We start from the raw sequence: 20402 nt of genomic DNA on the forward strand, positions 1-20402 counted from the left end.
GAATATCCTCCGCTGTTGAGATGTTGTAGACTGCGGAGAACATCTTCCATGGCCGTCCCCAGTTGAGCCAGCTGATCATGGTGTTGATGAAGAAGGTCACATTGCTCATTGATTATCTGGGAGATGTCCGGTTGTCCTGCTGCTTCCATATTTTGATTTGGTATTCTGTAATGATGGGGTGGTGAGTCGGAAGTAGATTAAAAATTTTAATAAAAGAACAAAACCAAGAACAGGACAATAACATAAGGTAGTATGCCGATACGCAAGAACAATACAAACTGGTGAGTGAACATGGGAGAGTGACATTTAAAGGGACTGGAACTATGAAGGTAATGGAATCATAATGATTCACAGGTGCACGTAATGATGAGTGCCAGGTGTGCGTAATGATGAATCCCAGGACTGGTGGTTAGTACTTTGGTGACATTGCATGCGGGAATGGAGGAGCAGGAGCAGATGTGACACATTAACAATGTACACACTGTATTTCTGATCAATTTGATGTTATTTATTGGACAAATTATTTATTTTTTTCTTTCAAAAACAAGGACATTTCTAAATGGCCCCAAATTTTTGAATGGTAATGTATGTTTGTTTCATCACAAAACTCAAGAAGTCCACAAAGCAAATATGTGACCCAATGGATCAAATCAGTCATATCTAGCCAAATATGACTCATAGCTACAAAATGGTGTATCATACACTACAGTTTTGGTACTACTATTGGAAAGCTCTGCTTTGTCTTCAGCATTGTTTACACCCTTAAGCTTTAGCCCCACCCATCTCTTTAAGGTTTGATCTTAGAGTTCTGTACTAACTTCAGCAGTCAAGCACCCAAGCTAACTTGTTAGCTACTTCTAGACGCAAATGACAGAACAGCTCACTGAACACACTCACCCTAGCAGAGCTGGTTAGGCTCTAATCTTATCCAGAGCATTGGTGACTGCAACTGTGCTGTCAGATGGTCCGTTCGTAAATTCGAAACTTTTTAGTTCTCGGAGCGTTCAGGGCTCTGGCCGACGAGTAGGATTGACTAGCTAACTGGCTAACATTGGCTAGCATGCTCCACACACATAATGAGAGAACACCCCACTCTGACCATTTACCTTGCCCTAGCAGAGCTGGTTAGGCTGTTTTCATGTTATCCAGAGCATTGGTGACTGTAACTGTGCTGCTGTAAACAATTTAATTATGCTTTTTTTGCCAACTTTTAATGACACTGGCCAAATTCAACGGGTGTTGAGTGCTCTTCAATTCATCAGTTATTCTGCACTTTGTCACACTCAGACAAGAGTAGATAGCCAGACTGAATTTACCTATCGCAACTGAAATGGTTACTTGCATAGTGGAGTCTTTTGTTAGGTAAACAATGAACCATAATCCCAACTCATAGCGTTACTACCTTGTATGAATCTGCAGATAGATAACCAATCAGGTTCAATGTTCGCTAGCTAACATTAGGCTATAGCTAGCTAAGCAAATGGCTTTGAGATACGAATAATAATGTAATGCACGTAATGTTAGCAAGTGAGCCAGCCAGCTAATGTTAGCTAACTAGCTAGGTGAACAATGAGCCATAATCACAACTCATGACATTACTCCCCTGCATGAGTCTGCAGGTAGCTAACCAACCAGGTTCAATGTTAGCTAGCTATTGTAACCGACACTGTACCAGTATCTTTCTGCTTTGTGTTCTGGTGAGGTGTAGGAGGAAGACAAGCCTCTGGACACAATTCTGCATTGTTGTCTCGCTTTTAATGACTGTATGGAATGGATAGAAATACAAGGCAAAGGTTAATACTGCCGTCTGGACTCCCATACACAAGTATATTTGCCTCTCCTCATCACGCTCTGGGCAAACTCACATCTACAAAAAATGCATTGTACAAAATGTACATGTTCATATTTTCAAAAGACTCACATTTAATTTTATAAATATTGTACACCAATAATTTCCTAATGAGTGCTACCTGAGGTATACTAATGAGGTAACAATGCCATTTTTGACATGACCGGACAGGTAACATAATGAACGACAGCTAACTGGGCAAATTAAACATGAAATACAAAATGTTCACATTTCACAACATACCTGCATGGAATGGACACAAATACAAGGCAAAGGTTGATGCTGCCATCTGGACTCCCATACACAAGTATACTTGCCTGATAAAAGACAAAAGAGTGCGGAATGCCCGTGAGAAAATCGTTAGAAAACTCACTTTGTCTGCACCTGAGAGACCCTCTTCCGCAACAAAGGTAACTGTAGCTGGGCTAGCCTTGCAAAGTTGCAATCAAAGTTGCACTCGAACATTATCCCTATTCACACTAATAATATTCCCACAAACAGTAGTGCAACACTAAATCAATGACGATATCATTTATTTAAAAAAACATTTTTTGTAATTGTGAATATTTGCGAACATGTGCATTCCAAAGACCGGAGCATACATAAACATATACTTCTCCTCATCACACTTTGAGCAAACTGAGGAGTAAAAGCATGGCTCCTGTTGATGACATCACAGCATTAAAACAATTTAGAAAATAAATACAATAAAATAGTTCGCTCTTGACAGTAGTGTAATCCATCTCAAAATAACCTTACAATAATAAATGAGGGATTTTCGGTGAAATACATAAAGTATGTTTTACACCTGTTACACTAACATAAGGCTATAGCTAGCTAAGCAAATGGCTCTGAGATACGAATAATAAGGTCATACACGTCACATTAGTTAGCGAGCCAGCCAGCTAGCTAACGCTAGCTAGCTAGGTAAACAATGAACCACAATCACAACTCATGATGTTACTACCCTGCATGAATCTTTAGGTAGCTAACCAACCAGGTTCAATGTTAGCTAGCTGACATTAGGCTATAGCTAGCCAAGCAAATGTCTCTGTCAAAATTAGAAACGTGTAATATCTGAAAAGGTAGCTAGCTAGACTATCTTACCCGTATACATCATTCATGGATGGACGCGTCTCCTGTCGGATGCCATGGTTGCCCTTAGTTTGTAGATGTAATCCGGAAACAGATGTTTTCTCCATCTCCTTAGCTATCATACTCAAATTCCACTGATTTCAAAACTCTGTCCCCCAGAAACTGGAGTGCAACGCTTATGCCGTTTCAATAGTCGCGTTAGACAGGATTACCTAGACATACTGACCAGGTCAAATGGACAGAAGCGTGCTATATGGCAGACCAATCCAAACTCATATCTTTGTATGTCCAGCCCACTCATTATCTCAGCCAATCATGGCTAGTAGGAAGGTTGCCCTCTTTTTCTGTGGCTTAACCAACAATGCTCGTAATTTAACAATGTTATTTGTATTTACAGATGGCATATGAGTTTGTTATTATGGCACATGAAAGATCACATGTTCGAGAAGGCATTTAGATTTTTTTTTTAATGTTTACGTTAAAACTAGCTCTCCTGTGAAGTAGTATCCAGCGAACATATGCCTAGTTTCCTGAAACGGGTCACATATTGCATGTAACATGGTCAGGCAAGTTAATGTTTTCAATGGCTTAATAAACTACGACTTGTTCAGAACAACGGAGAATCAACGTTGCTAAATATCATGTGGCTGTCAATGGTACCGATTTCTGTCCTTTTGTGTGTTTGTGCGTGAATGTGCGTGTGCAAGTTTTAAAAAACATGTTATTGACTCACCCTACTTATTACTTGAACGCCAATGCCATCCTCCTCTCTTTCATGTTGGAAAAACGTACTAAGTAGTAGATTACACACTTTTAGTTTGTTTTGTCTTAGACTAGGCTACCTGGCTAGAATGAACCAGCTATGTTAGCTAGTTAGTTTTACCTCTAGGTTTACATATTGAACTTCAGTCGTCTCAGGCCAGTGGCACAATGTATGAATTCATGTTTAAATCAGAATCACCGTTATCATAATTGGCCTGTATGGATAATTAAGTAAAAACCACAAGTCTAAATCCCCATCTCAATCCATTGCTTAGAAAAGGGCTGTTTTAGCCAGCGAGCTACTGCAGGACAACAACATGTCACCAGCAGACCATTATGTTTTGCTCTCGCTTTTAATGTGATTTGATTGGTCTAATGCCAAATCCAAACTTGCCTGTCACGTTTTGCTGCGCCAAGACCACCCAGAGTTGACCTCATTCCAACGCTGATTGGCTAATTATTTTATTTATAAAACTATCAATGCCAAATGCTTACCGGCATCAAAAAATCAAACGCTACCGATGCAACATGTTATACTCTTTTTAGCCAGACAACATCAGATACATGGGCTACACATACCGAGACAGAGGGGTGCTGTTTCCCTCCCTCGGATGATTTCTCCTGTGAGATAGATTCAGCCACTTGCGAAAAGGAAAATTAAGAAAACACAGAGAGATGAAAGATTAATCGTTTTTTCTTGGGGGGGGGGGGACTCTTGTAGTAAATGGAGTTGTTTTCTGTATGTTGTGATCTGTAACCAACGTGTACTGTAGCTTGTGTCTCTCTCTCAAATGATCTCCTTCATTCTTCCCTTTCTCCCTCCTTTTTCCCCTCTCTCTTTCCCATCTCCCGCCGTCTCCCTCTCTTGGCCTCATTCCCCCCTCTTTTTCTAACTAGGCTGTGATTGATGAGTGGTGGTCAGGCTGCCTAATGACTGTGTGTAGAACATATGTTTTGGTCTGGTGCTCTCTCATGTATTCTCACTGACACCAGAGCACCAGGCCTCTCTTTGTGTCAAACACCACTTAGTGTCACCAAAGCCAATGCCAGTTTCAAGGCCATGCAAGCCACCACAGTAGGAATTGGCTGTAGTTCCCTACACTCAACCTCTCATATGTTTCCTTTGCATTTAATGTAGGTTTTACCTTTAAAGCTTTTTCCCGCTGTTTCTCTAAGGCCGTGTTAGGGTCAAATGAATCTAAAAGTTACGTTAGTGAAGACCTCAACATTTTCATCACAAATAGAATATGTTTTGCCTGGAGTATTTGTATTAGTTTATTATTTGTTTATTTGGATCCCCAAAAGCATCATTCCAGTGCTATTATGTGATTATGAAAAGAAGACAGCTACTATTATTACTTGACAGGCTGGAAAAGGAACTATCAGTACAAAATAAAACATTTTCAGATCTTTTTTTCACAGTCCCATGCTACGTGGATCAGCTGTGGCTCCTGCTGTCGTGATAGTGGAGTCCATGACTTTGTGAAGACAGAAGTCTGGTCTGGCTTTAAACCTCAACCAGGCTTTGCCTGACTGAACAGGCCCCAGGAATTCTTCAGCACAAGGCAACCTTGCCCTTCTCCCTCCTTCGACTTTTAATGAACATTAATAGTGTGTGGAATGCCATGTGCATGTTTTGGCTGGGCCTCATATTCTCTCTGGCCACATTAGGCCGGGCCCTGGGCCACTGATTGCAGCATTTGCAACGCTTCAGCTGCAGGAGAAAGGACACATTAAATTTAGTACGCAGGAACCGGAAACCAATTAGAAATGGAGGGTGGAGGGTGTGTGTGTGTGTGTGTAGGATGATAGATGGTCGTTTTTATAAACAGTTTAACTAGGCCTCGGTGAGCTCCAGGCTTCATTCACAGCCGTGGTTGATGGGGGAGCCCATCAGACTCAGAGGCATGCTTGACTGGACTGATCCTGGTCTATGACAGAAATGGCATTAAGCCTTTCTATGCACCACCTGTATGTAATGCATAATGGATCAAACCTGGGTTCAAGTGTATATACATATTTTTCAAATACTTCAGCTGTGTTTGATTGAACTTGCCTGGCATAATGAAACCAAGGGAATAGACACAAAAGTGCAAACCCATCTGGCATTTGAGACAGACTTAATCAAACATGCAACGTTTGAAGAAAACATATAGTATTTGAATGTAGGTCTGTTATAGATGCATTAAATGATCTTCTGTCACCCCGCCGATAGAGATATTATAAGGCTATAGCTGTAACCATTCCCAACTCCTGGACCCTTACCACATCTCATCCACACTACCAGAGGGTTACCTTGAACAGCCAATCACAGGCAGGCTAGTCTTGGCTGGGCTGCTGCCTGCTCTGCTCTGCTCAGGAGCAAATGGCAAGACATTACTTTGAGTTTGTGGCTCACTTCCTGTGGTTCATTTACTGTCAAAATCTTTGATATTGATGGATACAGAGAGTGTTCTGGGCCTTCTCAGAGGAAAATATTGATCGATCCTGGCTTTGTTTTCATTTTTCATTTGTTCCATTTGTTGATCAGTCGATGGAGGTCAAGACTTCATTGATGATAAAAAAATTAAAAAAATGGGCCTTTAAGGTCTGAATCACAAAAATAAAAGCGCAGGATCAACTGGTACACTTTCTTAACAACTGGTACACTTTCTTATTGGTACACTTTCTTATTAAGTTGCACCCCCTTTTGCCCCCAGAACAGCCTCAATTTGTCAGGGCATGGAGTCTACAAAGGTGTCAAAAGCATTCCACAGGTCCCATGTTGACTCCAAAGCTTCCTACAGTTGTGTCAAATTGGCTGAATGTCCTTTGGGTGTTAGACCATTCTTGACACACACAGGAAACTGCTGAGCGTAAAAAACCCTGCAGCATTGCAGTTCTTGATACACTCAAAGCGGTGTGCCTGGCACCTATTACCATAACCCGTTCAAAGGCACTTAAATCATTTGTCTTGCCCATTCACCCTCTGAATGGCACACATACACAACCCATGTCTCAAGGCTTCAAATCCTTCTTTAACCTTTCTCTTCCCCTTCATCTACACTGATTGAAGTGGATTTAACAAGTGACCTCAATAAGGGATCATAGCTTTCACCTGGATTCACCTGTTCAGTCTATGTCATAGAAAGAACAGTTCCTAATGTTTAGTTACACTTAGCGTATATTGCTGGATAAGGGTAGTTTTAGTTGGAGCTGTTAGATGGAGATGATGCGTAGGGCTTGGAATTCAATTGAATTCTACGATGAGCATAATTGTAGCTACACATTAGGATAATCATGTTTCGTTTAAAAAAAGTGACGTTTCTGCTCCTCGTTCATTTGTTAAATTGTATTTAGTGTTGTTTTTATCGCAGGGCTTTTTTCTTTATCAGAACCAGAGCTTAAAGAAAAGACGAGATCATTAGCCCGGGACTCTTCTGCGATGTACAGATGAAGAACGCCATCAAAGTTGTCACCGAAAATGTCCTTGTTCTCTAATTTATAAACAAAAAAAACAAAAAATGTCCCTTTCATGTCTCTTCTTGGAGATAATTATGACAAGATGAAAGCGGTTAAATTCCTCCCTCTGTTCTTCGCTCTTCAGATATTTCCCCCATTGTCAAAAATGTAGATGAGATTTCTCGTGGCTGTCATTGCCTGCATGTCCATGTATCTCTGTCTCTCAATTCTATGTCTCTCCATTCTTTGTCTCCTCCCTCTCTCTGTCCCTCCTCTCCCTGTCTTCACTCTCTCTTGTTTCTATCTCATCGCTCTCTCTCTCTCTCTCTCTCTCTCTCTCTCTCTCTCTCTCTCTCTCTCTCTTTGTTCTCTCCCTGTTTCTGTTCTCTCTATAGCTCTGTCTTTCTATCTCTCACTCTCTTGCTCTCTCTCCTTCCATCTATCAATCCATCAGTCCATCTATCCATCAATACTATATCACCTTATTTTATGTACTGTCTTCTGTATAACCACCATGTTCAGGTTTAATAATCCGTAATTCATCTGCAACAGAAATAGAAATAATACATTTTCAGACGGGTTCACTTACACACACACTTATACTCAATGGGGTGTCTGTATGGCACAGCTCACACATGTAAGGGGCACACATACAAACACACACACACAGACATGCATGGATCCACGTACACTGCGAGGCAACGCGGCCTGTGCTGAGTGTGTGTCGTGTCATGCTGTGTGTGGAGCCTGCTCATGGAGCCCTCCTGGGAGGTAATTATAAGAATAAATACAGTGGAGGCCGCGGCTGCTAATTTATGTCTGATTGTTGACAGTCAGAGTATTGTTTAACATGCAGATAGAGGGCCCTTGGTGTTGTGTTGCAGGATCCTCTGTGTTTGTGTGTGCGTGCGTGCTTGTGTATGTATGTGCATGCTAGCGTGTGTGTGTGTGTGTGTGTGTGTGTGTGTGTGTGTGTGTGTGTGTGTGTGTGTGTGTGTGTGTGTGTGTTGTTTGTGTGTGTGTGTGTGTGTGTGTGTGTGTGTGTGTGTGTGTGTGTGTGTGTGTGTGTGTGTGTGTGTGTGTGTGTGTGTGTGTGTGTGTGTGTGTGTGTGTGTGTCCCAGCCTGATCAGAGGACTTTACCAATACCCTCCTATTAATGGATATAGTCTTTGGACTCTCCTCACACACACACACACATTCATTTCACTGTCCCTCTGAAACCCTGAATTAGTATACACACGTGCACATCTCACTCTCTGAAACCCTGAATTAGTATACACACGTGCACATCTCACTCTCTGAAACTGAAGTTTGTGGACAGACTGTAAGACTCCTCTGTCATTTTAACGGCAAAACACTGTAGATGGGTAAAATGCAGGAAAATACTGTTATTAACTGTAATTGGAAGCCTCCTGTAAAAGGTACTCTAACATACTGTATTTATTTACAGCAATATCTTAATCCTACTGTAGATTCAAATTATCCGTTTCAGGTGCCGAACAATGGATGAGACACATGAAGCTCAGACTGTTTAAATAAATATCTTCTTGAAACTGTGGTGAAGTGGAAGAATATTTTCAGCAGCTGCTAGGTACCCTGCTGGGTAGGTACGCTGTACCCTCTGTATTGCTAGCCAAAACTGATTTTCTGCATTTGTTTTTAGCATCCCTGCTGTAAATCTGTATGCTGTAATACGTTTTACAGTAAGGAAAATAGTACTCTAAAATATATTACAGCATCTCTGCTGTAAAGCAAAATTACAGTATTATGCTGGTGCCAGTATAATGCTGTAAATTTACAGGGAAAGGTGTTACAGTTCACACCACTATGTTGGGACTCACGCACACACACACAGTGATCTGGTTCTCAGTGATCTATTGGCCTTGCTCGCTGTCTCCCTCTCGTTAGATAGTACACACAGTTATGGGCACGGTCTCTCTCTCAATCTTTCTCTTTCTCTCTCCCTCTCTGACCCTGGCAGTTAACGAAGAAGGCAGCTCTTTCACTCTTGTTTTTCTCTTCCTTGCGTGGTTCTCTCAGGGCCCTCTATATTTGTCTGGTCATCTCTCTTTCACCTGTCTGACCTGTCCTATGTCTTCACAATGTCTATGTTGACAAGCATTACCTGCATCCACAGAATGACAGGAAGAGTGTTCACTGTCAACACAATATCGAACGCTCCTTAAAAATGAAAAATAAATCACTTTCATGAGGTGAAGCCAGGGACATCCCTTTGTTTATTTCTCTGGTGGTTATCAGGGGACTGTGAATCTGACAAAGTGAATGTGAGGATTTTGTCAATCTCTCCCCAGGTTTACAGCTGCTAGTGTGGATGCAGAAAAATCTCTCTCTCTCTCTCCTAGTTATTGACTGTATCCCTAAAGACATGCTCCGGAATATTGGCGTCTACTAAGTATTTTTTGAACCTCTCGCATTGAGCTGGATGTGTCAATGTGTAGTTAATACATGCATAATCTATGAGCAGAATTACTGTTTTACCTCAATTTGACACAAAATCCCTAGTTTGAAAGCGATTGTTTTCTTGGAAGCTATGCTCTGCCACTTTCCCTACATTTTACCCCACGTGGGCCAGTCCCCTAGCAATTCTAGTTCCAGTCAATAAGCTTAAGCCCCTCACCCTTTGAGTGCCAGCTAGTAAGATGCACACACAGCAGAGTGAGAGAGAGAGAGAGAGAGAGCAATGACGTGAGGTACGTCTGCACATATAAGACACCATTTTTTGCCCCGTGAGAGCTACTTTCAGAATTACTGGCTAAAAAGTATACAAAAGGACCAAACAATCTCTTTATTGAACCACAGTTGTTGTTATCAGATAACTGTGGTTAAGGTGGTTGAAACACTTAGGCCTGGATTCAATCCACTGCACGCACAGACCCTCGTTATAGTGCGATTGAAATGTAAAGGTAATTTCCGATTGAGCCGACATGCTGTATGCTGCGTTTACCGTGAATGCCGTCTCCACAATCGTGGAAGCATTGCTTTTAAGTTTAAATTGATCTTCAGCACTACGGATTGAAACTACCCCTTAGAGATCAGGCCATACAGAGTTTCATCAGTGGAAGCACCATGAAGCACTGGCAGCAGGAGTTTCAACACACCGTCTTAACTTTATCACTTTCATACTTCAGGTCTGTGCTAGGATTGACTCAAGGGACAACGAGCTCACTGTCACTTAGTTCCAAATGAATGTACTGTACATGGGGGCTCAAAACTTTGAATTACTGACCTAGACTCATTCATAATGGATGTGAATGAGTTTTTAAGCTGGTTTCGGACATGTAAAGTTCCCTAAGTATAATGGAGACATGTAAGGTGGAACTATGACTGGCTGGCCTGGTACAGGCAAACAGTCGGAGTCTTTGTGTTATGTCTGATTGAGAGAGCCAATGTCGTGTCTCCGTTCTCCGGCTTCGTTATGGCAGAGAGAGACCACATACTGTACTGGGCTGCCGAGTCCATTGATGAATTTGTTTAATTGAACGTAAATAATGAATTCCCAAGGAAGAGATTTGGCCCAGTTGGTAATTGCTGAAGATCAGAGTGCACAATTCCAAACTTCAAACCGGCGTAAGAGCGAGGCGGCCGTTAAAGCCGCAAACTACGACTTCTAAGAAAAAGAGGGGAGGAAAATAGGGGTCAAAGGGGAGGAGAGAGACACTGAGACACAGAGAAAAGGGGTAACAGAGACAGAGAGATGGGGGGAAAAAACCATGAACTAATGAGCAACAAAGAGCTAACGAGTTTGGCGAAGGAAAATGAAGTGTTTCCAAAGTCATCTTTTAAACTTGGCAAGATGAAACGATGGAGCGCCAGTTGTTTTTGACAGCTCGGGACGAGGCGAGGCACAGCTCAGAGAGAAGGGGTAATTCCCTATTCCTTTATATTACCCGCACACGTTCTCTGCTGGGAGCCCCCTCATCCCTCACTCCGCCGCTCCCCAACATTGATTCTTGAATTAGACTGTTTTATTGAATAATTAATAGGCCCTTTCCCCGTGATTGATGATTTGCATGGCTTGAATATTAGCTTTTCAATCAAACGCTGCTTGTTCTAATGTAATCATATTGAAAACATGTCAAACTGTGTTTACCCACTTTGTGTGTGATGTCGTCTTAAGTAGCGGCTGCCGCGGCTTCACAATGCTCAGCGGTGGGGAATAGCCTTGCTGAGCATTCACTCACTGGTGATTACAAGACTCTTGAGTTCTGACATGCATACTGTACACACACGCACTCACATGCACACGTGCACATACATGCACAAACACATACATGCACACACACACATGCACGCACACATGCTCACACATGCAGGCAAGCACACAGACTCATACCCTCTCACACAAACACACACATACAAAGCCCTGATAGACTCTTCTCCATTGAAAGCCATCAGTTCCCCTAAAGAGCTTTTCTAATAGATCCAGTGGAAACAAGGCTCAGTTTGAGTGACAGCTAGGCTAGACTGGGAATACAGAGATTGTCAGACATATTGCCTCCACCATTTCACAGTCCTATCAGATAGAGAGAACAAGAACACATCAATGCTATTGTAGGGATTGAAGCCGAGGGCTAAATTACGCTGTCATTCCCACCCGCTTGTTTTTTGTTTGTTTTGTTTATTTATTAATCTGATCGATTTACTTATTCATTCATTCCAAGAGTCCGTTTCCCCATTTCTGCCACTGTGCCAGTGCGTCGCTCGGCACATGAAAGTGCTTTGCCTGGCGTGGAGTCTGTTGTGTTTAGACGACTCCTTACATGTGCACGGTTAAATAATTAATATGGTAACACACTAATGACAGCCAGCGATCATGTCTGTGTGTGTGTGTGTGTGTGTGTGTGTGTGTGTGTGTGTGTGTGTGTGTGTGTGTGTGTGTGTGTGTGTGTGTGTGTGTGTGTGTGTGTGTGTGTGTGTGTGTGTATGTGTGTAGAAGTCCTCACAAGGATAGTAAAACAAGGAAAATTCTGACAAGTGGATACATTTCATCAGTCCCCACAATGAAACAGACTATTTTAGGCTTAGGGGTTATGTTTAGGGTTACAATTAGGGTTATAATTAAGGTTTATAATTAAGGTTAGGTTTAGGGGTTAGCTTTACGGTTAGGGTATGGAGTTAGGGTTAGGGGTTTGGAGTGAAGGATTGGGTTAGGTGAACAATTAAGGGTAGGGTTTAGGGAAAATTGGATTTTGAATGAGAATCAATTGTTTGTTCCCCACAAGGATAGTAAAACAAATGTGTGTGGATGTGGGTGTGTGCATGTGCCTTAATACTGCTTGAGGATTTGGCTTCATATTACACAGAATACACTTCACCCAGCTCAGATAGAACGTATGGGCATCTTTCAAGACATTTCCATGAAATTGAATTTGAGTTACCTGCATGACTTTGTTTGAGTGTGGGTGAAAGCAGTAGGCTGAATTTTACTCCCCACCAATAGAACACATCTCTGTTTGGAGGATGTGCGTATGTGATTGTGCAGGAGCAGGGGGCGGGGGGTACTTTCTCCCCATTCTCTAAACCCCCCCCCACAAAACAACAACAAACAGAAAACAATAACAATCTCCCAAACCTCAGCTCTATTCACTATAAAGGCACCTTGAAGGGAAGGCCTGTTCCCGAGGGCTTACTATGTATCTGATATATTATGCAAAAATTCATTAGGCTAAATTAAAAAGCTGTTTGAGGGTAACAAGATCTTTTAATGAGGTCAGCGAAGCAGGCGGCGACATTAAAACAGAACCCTAGAACAGAAAAACGAGACATGGGGAGCGAGAGGCCATCGATTATCAATCAGATAGGTCATTATCTCTCTCTTTCTCCATTTCCTCCCAGTATCTCTCTCTATGTGTAGTATCTCCCTCTCCTTCTTCTGTCCCTGAGAGAGAGAGAGAGAGAGAGAGAGAGAGAGAGAGAGAGAGAGAGAGAGAGAGAGAGAGAGAGAGAGAGAGAGAGAGAGAGAGAACAGGGGAGAACAAGTGCCCATATGCTATATTTTTAAGGAAATGTCCTCTGCAACCCTATGCAGTCCACTGAGACCCACTCCTGGCAGGGTTGGCAGTCAGGGGGGCACCTCTCCTCATCTCTTATTCAGCCCTTTGATTTTGCCCATGTTCTACAGTACTCGTCTGTCAGATGCACATGGGGCACAGTGGAGGGGCATGGTAATGTGGTGCTCCCATACTGCCTGACCCTCCTGTTCTGTGGTCTTAAATAATATAATTCAATTCACTTTATTGACATGGCAAGTTCATTATTACTTACATTGTCAAAGTATACATATCGAAAAAATACAAATAAAATAAATATATATATTTAGATATAAAATATATATATATATTTATATATAAATAAATGGTGGGACCAATAGCAATAATAATAGTAATAGTGGACATGGGATTACCATTAACAACAACTACAACAACAATATTAATGAGAACGACAATACATTAAAGCAATGGTAGTAGACCATTGTCAACATGACTGAGAAGACACATGACGTGGTATGAAATATAAAACAAACAAGATGGGGAATATTATCGACATTACTTTGCACTTTTCACTGGCCGTCCCTCAGGTTGTGGCAGGAGGACAGATATTTGGCTGCCAAAACTGCACATTTAGGCTTTTCACCCAATAAATATTAGATTTTTTCTCCATATTTTATAGTTTCAAATTCTTTGTATTGAATTATAATTTTGGGAAAGAAATGTTCTCTTAGGTCTGAGTATTTGTTACAGTGTCATAGGAAATGCAGCTCTATCTCTACCTCTCCCCTGGAGCAGAGTGAGCACAGCCTGTCCTCTCTGGGCAGCCAGGTTTTTGTCTGTGACGACCGGTCTCTATAGCCAGACTGTGCTCTCTAATATATCTATCTATCAATAAAGAATTGTGTTCATATACTGTAGATCGTATGTCTATATTGCTTCAGGTCACAAATCTAAACGTTCCACCCTGACTGGCATATAATGACCACTGATATGACTAAAAATGACAAGTAGAAGAAATAGACATTAATAGACAGATGTACTTCTTCTCTTCTCAGTGTGCATGTGTGTGTCTGTCTGACAGTTTGCGTATGGAGTTGTTGTGAAAACAGACACCAGTTTATTTGTCATTGAGAGCGGTAGTCCTGTCTGTTTAGTTACCGTGAGGAATTTCAAGCGGCCAGTAGATCTAAAAATACAACCAGTCCGATGTTAAAGAGACAAGATGCAGTAAAGGATGACACTTGTGTTAATCCTCTTCAATTCTAACAAAGCTATCCAGACGTAAGATATGCACGCCCCTGCCTCTCAAGTCGAAGTATTGCTTGTTTGTGTCTGTGTTTCAAGGCATTCTGTATGAATTAAATTAACTATAAACAACACGTACGGCACAGATTACATTTCAATATCATAACCATAAACAAACACATGATCTCTTTTTTAATTGTGTGACAGTTTTGGCTTTGCCACCTGAATACGTTCAACCTCCATAGCTTCTAACAGAGAGCTCAATGACAGAGGCTAACACATCTAGCCTTACCTTATTTCTTCACACGGCGTGTGTGTGGTAGGGGAGGTTGATTAAAACCTCAAATAACCTGCTGGTGATTTATCCAATCAATCACTATCACCTTGTACACCCCATCTGCCCCCCCAATCCTTCCTCCCCCTGCCCCCTCCCTAGAGTGACTGTCCACGCTGATTTCTCACGTCACATGATCTCCCAGTCACCTGGGAGAGTATGTGTGTTTTTGTGTGTGTGTGTGTGTGTCTGTGCGCGTGCGTGTGTGTGAGTGTGTGTGTGTTCGCGTGTGTACAGCCTGATCACTAGAAATAGACTCAGGACTTTGAAAAGATCCTGAGAACGTCGATATATGCCTTCCTCAGCAAAAAAAATGACAATAAAGACAAACTCATGATGCTTTAAGAACAAGCTCACTGCTCACACCACTGTGCTACAGCAGTTCACAATGCTCTAGAAAGCCGCGAGAATACTTGAGGATACTTGATGCTATGAGGTCGGTTGGTTCGCAGAGCCTTTCCCAAACCACAGGCCTAACCTTAACCACTCGGAATGAATGCCTGTTAACCTTGGAGTTGTTTCTGTTTTAACTCTGTAATCTCGCAGAATGAATGTGTCAAAAATAGACCTTCAGCGAACGTATGGGATGTTGTTGGTCTGTATGTGTGTGTGTGGCCGTGTATGCATATGTGTATGTGAAGCCTGACCTTTGACCCGTGTGGCTGAGTGAAAGGTCGTCTGTCTGTGGTGATATCAAACGGGACAGTTGGCACAGCTCAATCAGATGCAATTACAACGGCTGGTTTTAGCCCCTGTCAGTGTCAGTGCGGCACCAACAGACCAGAGGAGAGTGTTTTGAATAATAGACGAGTCAGTTCTCTCACAGGAGAGCCGGCTTCAAACGAACGTCTAAGTTTAAAGTGCCGACCCTGATCCTGCTGCATCAGTGGGGGAGAGGGAGAACCAAAATGACTGAGTTTTTTTGTTAGTTATCATACCATTAGAGACACTGTGCCACCAGTGATTGTCTAACTGTGGAAGTGGTATTGTTAAGGAGGGGATGATTGGTGAAATACACCAAAAGACACAGGGCTTTTATTTCACAGGGCATGAAAAGCAACAGTTGTCATCTGATCTGAGGACAATTACTGGAACACCTGCTCAATGCTTTGGGTAATGTGTCTCCCTCACTCTCACTTTGACCTGTTTTCTCTCTATGACACGTGGGCTATCTCAGCCTCGAAAGAGCTGGAATGACCCTGAACCAAAACATGGTCCTTAACACGGTAACTATGGTGACAGGGGTAAACAACCCCACCTCCCCACACCCCCCTCCCCGTAATATTTATATTCTCAGAATAGCTGTCACAGGGCGTTACATGGCAGGTGTGTGACGGTGTCGTAAGGCGAGGGGAATGTGTGAGGGGGCTGATAGACCCGCACAGCCTGAGAGAGGGACTGGGCCAGCGGAGTAGACATACACATGCTTTTGTGTTTGGGGGCCCGCCTGTGAATATATATACTGAACAAAAATATAAATGCAACATGTACAGTTGAAGTCGGAAGTTGACATACACCTTAGCCAAATACGTTTCAACTCAGTTTCTCAATTCCTGACATTTAATCCTAGTAACAATTCCCTGTCTTAGGTCAGTTAGGATCACCACTTTATTTTAAGAATGTGAAATGTCAGAATAATAGTGGAGAGAATTGTAACGGTTTTCTTGACTTGAAGGAGAGGTGGACCAAAGCGCAGCGTGGTTATTTTGATTCATGTTTAATAAAGCACTTCACATGAAACTAACAAAAACAAGAAACGTGAAAACCCAAAACAGCCCTATCTGGTGCAAACACAGAGACAGGAACAATCACCCACAAACACACAGTGAAACCCAGGCTACATAACTCAATCAGAGACAACTAATGACACCTGCCTCTGATTGAGAACCATACTACTAAAATACCCAACTCGTAGAAAAACAGACCCCCACCCCAACTCAGAGAAAAAAGGAAATAAAGGTCAGAGGGGGGAGGGTCTGGGTGGGCGTCTGTCCAGCTCTGGGACAGAGGGTCCGCTGTGGCCTCCTAACCACGGCGACCCTACTAAATGACCCCACTAGGACAGAGGGGCGGGCGGGACAGAGGGGCGGCGGCTCAGACAGAGGGCTCTGGGCTGAGGGGCTCTGGGCTGAGGGGCTCTGGCGCCTCTGGGCTGAGGGGCTCTGGCGGCACCTGGCTGACTGGCGGCACTGGCGGCCCCTGGCTGACTGGCGGCACTGGCGGCGCTGGGCAGACTGGCGGCACTGGCGGCGCTGGGCAGACTGGCGGCACTGGCGGCGCTGGGCAGACTGGCGGCACTGGGCAGACGGGTGGCTCAGGTGGCGCTAGGCAGACGGGTGGCTCAGGCGGCGCTGGGCAGACGGGTGGCTCAGGCAGCGCTGGGCAGACGGGAGGCTCCGGCAACACTGGAGAGGAAGGCTCTGGCAGCGCTGGACTGAGTAGCTCTGGCGCCTCTGGAATGAGGGGCTCTAGCGCCTCTGGACTGAGGGGCGGGAGCTCTGGCAGCGCCAAACAGGCGGGAGACTCCGGCTGCGCTGGAGAGGAGGAAGGCTCTAGCTGCGCCGGAGAGGCGGGAGACTCCGGCAGCGCTGGAGAGGAGGAAGGCTCCGGCAGCACTGGACAGGCGGGAGCACCTGTAAGGATGAGACGGAGAGACAGCCTGGTGCGGGGGGCTTCCACCGGAGGGCTGGTGCGTGGAGGTGGTACCGGATAGACCGTGCAGGCGCACTGGAGCTCTTGAGCACCGGGCCTGCCCAACCTTACCCGGTTGAATGGTCCCGGTCGTCCTGCCAGTGCGGCCCGCACTGGGCTATGCAGGCGAACCGGGGACACCGTGCGCAAGGCTGATGCCATGTAAGCCGGCCCAAGGAGACGCACTGGAGACCAGATGCGTAGAGCCGGCTTCATGGCACTTGGCTCGATGTCCATTCTAGCCCGGCCGATACGCGGAGCTGGAATGTTTCGCACCAGGCTATGCACCCGCACTGGGGACACCGTGTGCTCCACCGTATAACACGGTGCCTGCCCGGTCTCACTCGCCCCCCGGTAAGCACAGGAAGTTGGCGCAGGTCTCCTACCTGGCTTCGCCACACTTCCTGTGTGCCTCCCCAATACATTTTTGGGGCTTACTCTCGGGCTTCCATCCAGGCCGCCGTGCTGCCTCCTCATACCAGCGCCTCAGCGCCGCCGCCTCCAGCTCTTCTTTGGGGCGGCGATATTCTCCTGGCTGTGCCCAGGGTCCTTTTCCGTCCAATTCGTCCTCCCATGTCCATTCCTCTTTGCGCCGCTGTTGCTGTTGCCCGTTACCACGCCGCTTGGTCCTGTTGTGGTGGGTGATTCTGTAACGGTTTTCTTGACTTGAAGGAGAGGCGGACCAAAGCGCAGCGTGGTTATTTTGATTCATGTTTAATAAATCACTTCGCATGAACAAACTAACAAAAACAAGAACCGTGAAAACCCAAAACAGCCCTATCTGGTACAAACACAGAGACAGGAACAATCACCCACAAACACACAGTGAAACCCAGGCTACCTAAGTATGATTCTCAATCAGAGACAACTAATGACACCTGCCTCTGATTGAGAACCATACTAGGCCGAAACATAGAAATACCCAAATCATAGAAAAACAAACATAGACTGCCCACCCCAACTCACGCCCTGATCGTTCCAGTAATTGGCAGCAGAGAACTGGAAGGAAAGGCGACCAAAGTAGGAATTGGCTTTGGGTTGACCAGTGAGATACTGTATACCTGCTGGAGCGCGTGCTACAAGTGGGTGCTGCTATGGTGACCAGTGAGCTGAGATAAGACGGGGCTTTACATAGCAGAGACTTGTAGATAACCTATAGCCAGTGGGTTTGGCGATGAGTATGAAGCGAGGGCCAACCAACGAGAGCGTACAGGTCGCAATGGTGGGTTGTGTATGGGGCTTTGGTGACAAAACGGATGGCACTGTGATAGACTGCATCCAGTTTGTTGAGTAGATTGTTGGAGGCTATTTTATAGATGACATCACCGAAGTCGAGGATCGGTAGGATGGTCAGTTTTACAATGGTATGTTTGGCAGCATGAGGGAAGGATGCTTTGTTGTGATATAGCAAGCCGATTCTAGATTTAATTTTGGATTGGTGATGCTTAATGTGAGTCTGGAAGGACAGTTTACAGTCTAACCAGACACCTAGGTATTTGTAGTTGTCCACGTATTCAAAGTCAGAGCCGTCCAGAGTTGTGATGCTGGACAGGCGAGCAGGTGCGGGCAGTGATCGGTTGAATAGCATGCATTTAGTATATGGGGACGAGGTAGGTAGATTGAGTGGGCTATTTACAGATGGACTATGTACAGCTGCAGTGATCGGTTATCTGCTCAGATAGCTGATGTTTAAAGTTGGTGAGGGAAATATAACTCTTCAGCAATTTTTGCAATTCGTTCCAGTCACTGGCAGCAGAGAACTGTAAGGAAAGGCGACCAAAGGAGGTGTTGGCTTTGGGGATGACCAGTGAGATATACCTGCGGGAGCGCGTGCTACGGGTGGGTGTTGTTATCGTGACCAGTGAGCTGAGATAAGGCAGAGCTTTACCTAGCATAGACGTATAGATGACTTGGAGCCAGTAGGTCTGGCGACGAATATGTAGCGAGTGCCAGATGACTAGAGCATACAGGTTGCAGTGGTGGGTGGTATAAGGGGCTTTGGTAACAAAACAGAGAGTTAATTGGAAGGAGAGTTTACAGTTTGAAGGTAGGTCTTGAAATACATCCACCGTCTGTCACGTGCTCAGTGTGAACCTGCTTTCATCTGTGAAAAGCACAGGGCGCCAGTGGCGAATTTGCCAATCTTGGTGTTCTATGGCAAATGCCAAACGTCCTGCACGGCGTTGGGCTATAAAGCACAACCCCCACCTGTGGACGTCGGGCCCTCATACCACCCTCATGGAGTCTGTTTCTGACCGTTTGAGCAGTCACATGCACATTTGTGGCCTGCTGGAGGTAATTTTGCAGGGCTCTGGCAGTGCTCTTCCTGCTCCTCCTTGCACAAAGGCGGAGGTATCGGTCCTGCTGCTGGGTTTTTGCCCTCCTACGGCCTCCTCCACGTCTCCTGATGTACTGGCCTGTCTCCTGGTAGCGCTTCCATGCTCTGGACACTACGCTGACAGACACAGCAAACCTTCTTGCCACAGCTCGCATTGATGTGCCATCCTGGATGAGCTGCACTACCTGAGCCACTTGTGTGTGTTGTAGACTCCGTCTCATGCTACCACTAGAGTGAAAGCACAGCCAGCATTCAAAATTGACCAAAACATCAGCCAGGAAGCATAGGAACTGAGATGTGGTCTGTGGGCACCACCTGCAGAACCACTCCTTTATTGGGGGTGTCTTGCTAATTGCCTAGAATTTCCACCTGTTGTCTATTCCATTTGCACAACAGCATGTGAAATTTATTGTCAATCAGTGTTGCTTCCTTAATGGACAGTTTGATTTCACAGAAGTGTGATTGACTTGGAGTTACATTGTGTAAAGTGTTCCCTTTATTTTTTTGAGCAGTGTACTTACTTTTAGCCATGAAAAGCCCTTTCAGGCTGACAAAATAGCTGATTAACATTCACTGGCTAAATGCTAACCTTCCCTATGCTAACACTAAAAAGGTAACTGTAGCCTCTCTTTTTA

This window comes from Oncorhynchus keta, chromosome 7, assembly GCF_023373465.1.
Source record: "Oncorhynchus keta strain PuntledgeMale-10-30-2019 chromosome 7, Oket_V2, whole genome shotgun sequence".
NCBI classification, from domain to species: Eukaryota; Metazoa; Chordata; class Actinopteri; order Salmoniformes; family Salmonidae; genus Oncorhynchus; species Oncorhynchus keta.